The following is a 9363-nucleotide window of genomic DNA, read 5'->3' as shown; positions in this document are numbered from 1 at the left end:
CAAAAAGGACACCCACATATATAAGAAACACTTGCATGGATGTCTATAACTGAACTGGACACAGATCCTGGGGTGATAATGAATGAGTTTCAAGGATTCAAAGAACTGTGCTTTTTCTTTATTTAAAGTTAATTTAGTGGTTTTCTTGCCACAATTGATTTTAAGACAAAAAAAATCTTTCAAGTATTAGTTATATTAAAATGTTCCAGATTAATCTATGTGAAAGGAATCAATGTCCAATGAAATAAAATACATTCTATGCAAACAACTTTCTGTATATTAAAGGTAAAGGTTTTCCCTGACATTAACTCTAGTCGAGCCCAACTCTGGGGAGTGGTGCTCATCTCCATTTCTAAGCCAAATAGCCGGCGTTGTCCGTAGACACCTCTTAGGTCATGTGGCCTGCATGACTGCATAGAGCGCCATTACCTTCCTGTCAAAGCATTACCTATAGATCTACTCACATTTGCATGTTTTTGAACTGCTAGGTTGGCAAAAACTGGGGCTAACAACAGGAGTTCATCCCATCCCGTGGATTTGAACTGCCGACCTTCCGGTCAGCAAGTTTTGCAGCTTAGCAGTATAACCCACTGCACAACTGCAGCCCCTCTTTCTGTATATAGTTATTTGTATTTTTCTGGGAATGGGATCCATAGTTTTCATTGATTTTCAAGAGATCTGTGATCATAAAAAGAAATTAAAAACCACTTGTCTAGAGACCAAAATAGAGTCCTGCTATTTATACGTAACAAAACCTGTGTGACACTTTTCCTGTTTTGGAGTTGCAATGTGGGCACATGTAGTCTTGGAACCAATTTGGGCCTACAAACTTGGGCTCCTTCACAACACCAATCCATCAACAAATAGATTGGGAAGTTTTTAAAAAACTTGTCTAAGATGGGAAAAGGAAAGGGAGCTAAGTATGCTGTCCTCTACAACACACAAACTGTCCTGACTGGCATGAACAAACCAGACTTTGGATGTTATGAACTATCTATCACAACATTCCTTATATCCTTATAGTTCATTTTAGCAGAACTCTTTACTAAGGTTTTTTTTTTCAATGATAGTAACTCATTTTTTTCTTACTGCATAGTAACAGTACATACTAGGCTTGCTCAAATAATTCGTTTTCCCCGTTAACCGTTATTAATTCGTTATTTTCGTTTGTTTTGAAGCAATTTTGAAGCATTGGTTGTCCACACGTCTGATATCGCGGTTTCGAATCGCGAGAGGCCGTTTTTCGTTATGTCGTCGTTTTCTTCATTAGGAAAAAAAAGCTTTTGCAAATCACCCAAACCATTCAGGCCCTTTCCTTTTGCCCCTCAGCAAAAGGGGCGTCACGGGCTCAGCCAATGGGAGGGGGCGAGGGGGAAGGAGGCCGAGGAGGAGGAGGAGGAAGACGGAGGGGGGAAATGGCCTCGCCTCAGCTCAGGCCTGGTGTCTCTCTGAGGCGGGAAGGCGGCGGATGGAGCCGAGACCGAGAGAGACAGAGAGGGGCCCGGCGGTGAGGTTTTGACGTCTGTGCGAAGCTAGGCAAGTGGGGTTTATATATCTGTGGAAGGTCCAGGGTGGGAGAAAGAACTCTTGTCTGTGGGAGGCAAGTGTGAATGTTGCAATTGGTCACCTTGATTAGCATTGAATAGCCTTGCAGCTTCAAAGCCTGGCTGCTTCCTACCTGGGGGAATCCTTTGTTGGGAGGTATTAGCTGGCCCTGATTGTTCCCTGTCTGGAATTCCCATTTTCTGGGTGTTGTTCTTTTACTGTCCTGATTTTAGCTTTTCTGTAGCTAAAAATGCATATAAAATTGATTCTATAGGGAGGATAAATGATTGGATTTCAACTCCTACAGCTTGGCTTTCTCTGCCAATAATGGTACCCATCTTGGATATTGTAAGGGATTTATTATTATTATTATTATTATTATTATTATTATTATTATTAGACCTTGCTCCCAGGAAGGTGCCTTCGCTGTGGCTCCCAACTTATCTATCTATCTACCTTTCCACATATTCTCCACATTGTGTGTATGTGTATGTATATTATATATACATGAGCCCCGATGGCGAAGTGTGTTAAAGCACTGAGCTGCTGAACTTGCAGACCGAAAGGTCCCAGGTTCAAATCCCGGGAGCAGAGTGAGTGCCCGCTGTTAGCTCCAGCTTCTGCCAACCTAGCAGCTTGAAAACATGCCAATGTGAGTAGATCAATAGGTACCGCTCTGGCGGGAAGGTAATGGCACTCCATGTAGTCATGCCGGCCACATGACCTTGGAGGTGTCTATGGACAACACTGGCTCTTGGGCTTAGAAATGGAGATGAGCACCAACCCCCAGAGTCATACATGACTGAACTTAACGTCAAGGGATACCTTTACCTTTACCTATACACACACACACACACACACATTATGCAGGGACTATATACACAGTATATATCACACACACACCAATTTAACAAAGTTTCAGCCACAAAAACAAAGTTTCTGAAGTAGAACAATGACTTTCACAGTAAAGACAACCCAATTTAACAGGAAATAAGACTTTCAAAGCAGGAACAGATTTCTGCAATTATTAAAAAATGGTTTATTATAAAAGCTATGAAAATTCACCAAAAATCAGAGGATAAGGGAAACGTTCCAAATTTTGGTGAGCTATCAGTGTTAAATGTGTTCTACCACTGTACCAAGTTTGAAGAAGATCACTCAAAAAATGAGGGTGGGAGAGTCCTGTAAAGTCCTCTCCCTCTGTGCTGTTTTTGGGAATTGCGCATGCGCGTCCGCCATTAACGAATTAATTTAGAAAATAACGAATTTTCGTTAATTTCGAAATTTTTGGGGGGCCAAATTCGGAAATACCATCAGAAACGAAAAGCTGCCCCCTCTAGTTTTGAAACGAGTTTAGAATCAAATTTTTCGTGGATCGATCAAGCCTAGTACATACACTCACAGTACAAATGATGAAGAATTATGTTGGTAGTCTAGATTTGGGGTTGAATATTTATTTTATTCAATATCTCATGTTTTGGTTTGTAAACCAGACCTTTGTGCAATTTATGTGAGAAATAGTTTCTTTTACTCCAGCTTGCAAGACTTAGACTGAAATCCAGATTCCTGACAGGAAATATTGTGGTAATACTGACCAGAAGTTCAGATACTTTATTCAAGCACTTGTCAATTATAAACTTTGATAAAATAATACACTTTCTTTAATTTCTTAAAATTCAAACACTATGACCAGGAAATATTGTAAGGAAATTCTGAAAACTCATTCATCACACAGCTCCCAATGGAGATTAAATTGGCTGCTTCTTTGCTAATGTAATGCAGAAATACAAAATACAAAAAGAAAAAGGGAAATTTTATTTTGAAAAAAACAATGTTGGGAGAATTTCTATATACCACAACAAGAAACAATGAAACTGGTACCAAAGAGCTATGTAATAGCATATTCAAATCACAGGAGGAAAAGAACTGTCAAAACAAAGTAAATTACAAAGAAGGTAGAGTGAGTTATCCAGATGTTCTGCACAAATCCTTGCAGAGGATACAAAAATGTGGGAGAAGTATGACATTATCTGCAGCCACCTTTTATATTACAGAGAGCATCCATAACTCTTTATTTCAAAAACAAATCATTTTTTAAAAGGGCATGAATGAGTGGGTGGAAAGCAAAGAAAACAAAAAAGGGAATGTTTGATACATTTCTTTGAGTGCTGGTAAAATTTCAACATAAAAACAGAGAAAGTCGGCTACTTGCACTCATACATCTCAGTGAAGCCAATGCAAATCAATGAGATTTAATCCTGGTTGGATTGGGGCCAGCAGCTGCAATATGAGGGTGTGTTACAGATATTACCAGTGGTTGAAAGGATACATAACTCAACTGTTATGAAGAACATCTAAGTAATTATTTGTTAAATTAATCCTTATTTTCTACAGATGCATTGAAAATAGTATACAAAATATTAACAATTTGTTGTTTGATCACTTCTGATTCTTCATGACCTCATGGACCAGCCCACACCAGAGCTTCCTGTCAGCTGTCGCCACTCCCAGCTCCTTCATGGTCAAGCCAGTCACTTCAAGGACACCATTCATCCATCTTGCCCTTCGGCGACCCCTCTTCCTCTTTCCTTCCATTTTCCCCAGCATCATTCTCTTCTCCAAGCTTTCCTGTCTTCTCATTATGTGGCCAAAGTACTTCATCTTTGCCTCTAATTTGGAAGATTATCCTTTTCTTATCAATTAACTGTTGGATCTCATTATCATTTTCATCAAACCAGTCTTGATGTTTCTTAGTTTGGTATCCAATAGTTTCTTCACAGGCTGTGATGATAAAGGTTCCTCAACATTTTCAGGATGTTTTATGGGTAGATGATCCTTGAGTGTTGTTTGGAGGAGGGCACATTTAGAGGGCTCATGAAAGACTTGGGTTTTCATTTTACATCTTATATTTCTTTCTTGGAGTCTGTGTTTGGGGCAATCTTGATGGTCATTTTGGATCGAATTAACCTGTGGCACATATAATTACATAGGTGCCAATGTTTTGACCAGGGTTGCTTCCATGATGTCTTAAACTTGTTTTTCTTGTAGAAGAGCATGTTGACGATGACAAGATTGTGTTCTGCATAACTGGTAAGAAGTAAGATGTCATTCAGGTTGCTGTTTCCAACCCCATCTTTTCCTATAGTACCTGGCCACAGGTTGAAATCTTGTTAAACTCTTTCCTTAAAATCATCCAGGAGGGTGATCTTGTCCTCCTTAGGTATCTCCGATAGGATGGTGTCCAGCTGACAGTAAAAATTTCTTTGATGTCATCATCAGCATCTAGTGTTGGTGCATAGGCATTTATGATAGTTGCCTGCTGGTTTTTGGCAAGATTAATTTGGAGGGTTGAGAATTGTTTATTAATGCTGATGGGTGCTTCAGAAAGATGCTTCCCTAGCCAACAGCATTCTTCCAGAAAAAAGGTGCAGATGCTTTTTTCTTCCTTTAGCTGTCCCTTTCCTGCTCTCCGGGTCTCTTAGAGCGCTACCATATTGATGTTAAAGCACCTCAGCTCCCTTGCAATAATAGCAGTCTTGCTTTCAGGGCGTTCATTGTTTGTATTATCCAACAATTTCCATATGTTCCATGTTCCAAAGTTTATTTTTATTTTTGACTACAGGATGGTAGCCACTCTTGATGCAGCACTCCAGTCAGAGATAAAAGAGGCAGACTATGATTAGGGCACCTTTTCGAGCCTCCTCCCTTTATGGGTGAGCAGAATGGATCCTAAATAGGGCTGTGCAGTTGTGGTTGAACCTGTCAAACTATTCAACTGTCTCAGACCTTGATAGAATTACTGAATCCATATCCACTGCCCATGTGCCAATATGTGGCTTGGGGCTCTCAGATTTCACAGTCCTGCCTCCGTTGCTACTCACTGATTGCCATGGGAATTTTGTAGGTTTTGTTTTATTTTTCTTGGAAGACTCCTGTGCATGAATTTGTTTTATGTATGGAGATCAGTGCACAGCCGATCAACACACGGTCTTCACAAAATGAGGTGCACATCTAGTGGCATGGTTAACCCAATGATCAGTGGCTTCTCATCTGTTGCAATCTTCTTCTGCCTTTACAGCTATTGTAACATGCACCATGTTATCATCCCACTGCTCTGCCATTGAGTACTTCAGATTGTGCTTGGTCTGGCTCCTCTCCTGTGGCCTTGCCCCCGTAGAAGCACATGACTCCAATGCCTTGACACACAGGTTCACTGGAACACACAAGGCCCCTCACCATGACAAGATGACAATCTGTTAGCTCTCTATATACAATTCCTGTTTTACCGTTACCATCCTTGGAACACAATAATAGAATATGGGTCTTTCAAATCTCCTTGTTCCAATAACAGCAAAGATGGTGGAGGCTTTCTGTCTTCAGTAAGGAGGCTTGCAAGATCATATCCTGCTTTTAATTTAGTGACTTCACAGGCAATTAGAACAATACTAATCTCCCACAAAGCATTGAATGCCAGATATGAAATTTAATGATCCTGGTTTGTGAGCTGCACAGAGTCTTCTGCCTAATCTGTGCTAGAAAAATTAAAAGTTTTTTGGTGTCCTTCCACACTACAGAATTATAGTGCTAATATTCCACTTAACTGCCATGGTTTCTTCCAATGCTATCCAAGGACTGGAAGTTTAGGGATGGGCATTTAAAGTCCTCATCCACAAAGCTCTAGGGCCACACATGGCTACAAATTCTAGGTTTCTGTGAAATGGAGCCACAAAAGATAACATGGGATAATAGCTCTGTAATTGTGTAATGCCCCCCCCCCCCCCAGTCTTAGTCTGCAATGCATGGCTGTTTTTCATGCCCTTAAATTCTTAAATAGGTACAGTAGAGTCTCACTTATCCAACGCTCGCTTATCCAACGTTCTGGATTATCCAACGCATTTTTGTAGTCAATGTTTTCAATACATAGTGATATTTTGGTGCTAAATTCGTAAATACAGTAATTACTACATAGCATTACTGCATATTGAACTACTTTTTCTGTCAAATTTGTTGTACAACATGATGTTTTGGTGCTTAATTTGTAAAATCATAGCCTAATTTGAGGTTTAATAGGCTTCTCCTTAATCTCTCCTTATTATCCAACATATTCGCTTATCCAACATTCTTCCGGCCCGTTTATGTTGGATAAGTGAGACTCTACTGTAATTGTTTAGTTTATGCTTTTTGCCACTGGAGGGCACCATCTGGATTTCCTGTTACCAAGATGTCTTCTTGTCTATATATATTAAGTTCAGAGATTATTGCTTTTATTCCTTTGCAGCTATACACGTATATAGCATTTGGGTAGAATTGATGGTTGAATCTTTTTTATTGTTGTTTTTTTTTTTTTTTACATTACTTCAGCATTTATTTCTTTGTATACTGAAACCCAGGCAGCTCTAAAACTTCCTCTCACAAAATAAAGCCTTTTTAGCCAAACATCTTCTCTTCTGCTAAAAAGGACTGCTTTTACCATTAACTTAGTGAATGTCTAATTACCCTTTCAAGGAACTCCAGTCTATAGGGAATAGATGCTAGTTTTTATATCATTCCATTGCAGCATCCAGTTCCAAGGGATAAGGCAAGCAATTAGGTGACTTTCTACAAAGAACCACAGACAAGCTTTGTGTTTCTAGTAGTCCTGTTTTCTCCTTCCCACGCATTCAAACCTGGTCTGACATGAAGAGATATCCTAACTAAACTGTAAACTACATGTCCCAGTCCATCTATCTAAATGAAAAGCTGCAATGTGTGGAGTATCATCTGTCTTACTGCCTTTGCAGATCTCTTCCACATTTCTTATTGTTTTTAAAATAGCATTTTCCTCCCAGCACAGGTAGAAATGATTCTGTTCCTAGTAATTTAGACTACTCTGAAACGTTGAATAAGACCCAATAAATACAAATGTCTATGAGAACTCTGGGACTGACAGTAATGTGGATGAAAGATTCAATGGTGTCTCAGGTTCACATTATAGAAATGTATGTAACATGAACAGTATAGTCAGTCCTGTATGTTTGATGGAGTTAGATGCATAGGACCCCTGTTAAAGAAGAAAGACTGCAAATTAAAAAAAAACCAGATTTTTTTAATCTGAGCGAACAACTCTCTAGAAATCGCTAAGTCACCTAGCATGACCCTATAATCAACTTTTAGTAATTGGAGGACTTTAAGAGAATATTTGTTGCAGCAACTCCACTGGCTGCCAGTCTGTCACCGGGCACAATTCAAAATACTGGTTATGACCTTTAAAACTCTAGGGCAGTGGTTCTCAACCTGGGTCCCCAGGTGTTTTTGGCCTACAACTCGCAGAAATCCCAGCCAGTTTACCAGCTATTATGATTTCTGGGAGTTGAAGGCCAAAAACATCTGGGGACTCCAGGTTGAGAACCTCTGCCCTAGACGGTTCAGATCCAGGCTATTTGGCTGACCGTATCCCCTTGTAGAAACCTGCCCAGGCCCTGAGATCTTCAGGAGAGGCCCTTCTTTCGGTCCCACCTCCATCTCACGCTCGGTTAGTGGGAGAGAGGGCCTTACTTCGCAGTGGCTGTCCCTCGACTCTGGAACTCCCTTCTTCCCAGGGAAGTCAGAACACAACCTCCCTGCTGTCCTTCCATGGGCAGGCTAAAACCTTTTTATTCAAACAGGCTTTTAAAAATGAAGGTGTTTAAGATCTAGTCAGGGGATGCTGTGGTATTTAAATTTGAATATGTTTTGATGTATTTTAACTGAATTTTGTAATGCTGTTTGTGTTTAATTCTGTTTTAATGTTTGCATATTTGTGTATTTTAAATGTATGCTGATGCTTTTACGCTAAGCCAATTTGAGTCTCCTGTAGGAGAGGTAAAGCGGGGTATAAATAAATAAATAATATATTATTATTATTATTATTATTATTATTATTATTATTATTAACAATTGGTGAACTACTACAATTGTGCTGAGGAAGAGAGGTGTGATGTTGAGGATGCTCAATGCCATATATATCACTGATTAATTATTATGTAATTTTATTATTTATTTATTTATTTATTTATTTATTTACAGTATTTATATTCCGCCCTTCTCACCCCGAAGGGGACTCAGGGCGGATCATGTTATATACATATAGGGCAAACATTCAATGCCCATATACACAGACAGAGACAGACGCAGAGACAATTCAACCTTCTCCTGAGGGGATTTTCGATTCTGGCCCCAGGGGGGAACAGCTGCTTCATCATCCACTGTGACCACACTTCCTCATTCCAACGTCTTAAATTAGTTAAATTTGCCTCCCCACTTTATAAGTGGTACCTTATTTCCTACTTGATAGATGCAACTATCTTTTGGGTTGCTAGGTCAGCAACGAGCAGGGGCTATTTTTTATTTTTTAATTGACGGATGCTCACCTCGCCACGGGCTGGCCTCGAACTCATGACCTCATGCTCAGAGTGATTTATTGTAGCAGGCTGCTCACCAGCCTGCACCGCACTGTATTGTGAGTTTGTGCAATAAATCAGATTTTGCCCATATTGCCACCAGCATCATTAGATGTGCTGAATCAAAGACTGCTCTGAGCCAGATTTATGCTGAGCCAATCTGTCCAGTGTACATGAGTCCTCTGCTAGGAACTCTGGGATGTTGTCCCAATTTCCTGAGAGTGAAGGCCTCATGTACACCTTGTTTTCCACTTTTGTTATCTCTGACTCACTTTCTCCAAGCCAGTAACAATTTCTGCTAATTAGTGAACTGTTTTTGACTGAGTTTATAAGTCTTTATACATTCATGAGGAACAAGCTGTAGAGCGTGGGAATACTTAACTTGACTGACTAATTAAAT

Source organism: Anolis carolinensis, chromosome 4 (assembly GCF_035594765.1).
Source record: "Anolis carolinensis isolate JA03-04 chromosome 4, rAnoCar3.1.pri, whole genome shotgun sequence".
In the NCBI taxonomy this organism is placed as follows: Eukaryota; Metazoa; Chordata; class Lepidosauria; order Squamata; family Dactyloidae; genus Anolis; species Anolis carolinensis.
This window is presented reverse-complemented; position numbering follows the sequence as displayed.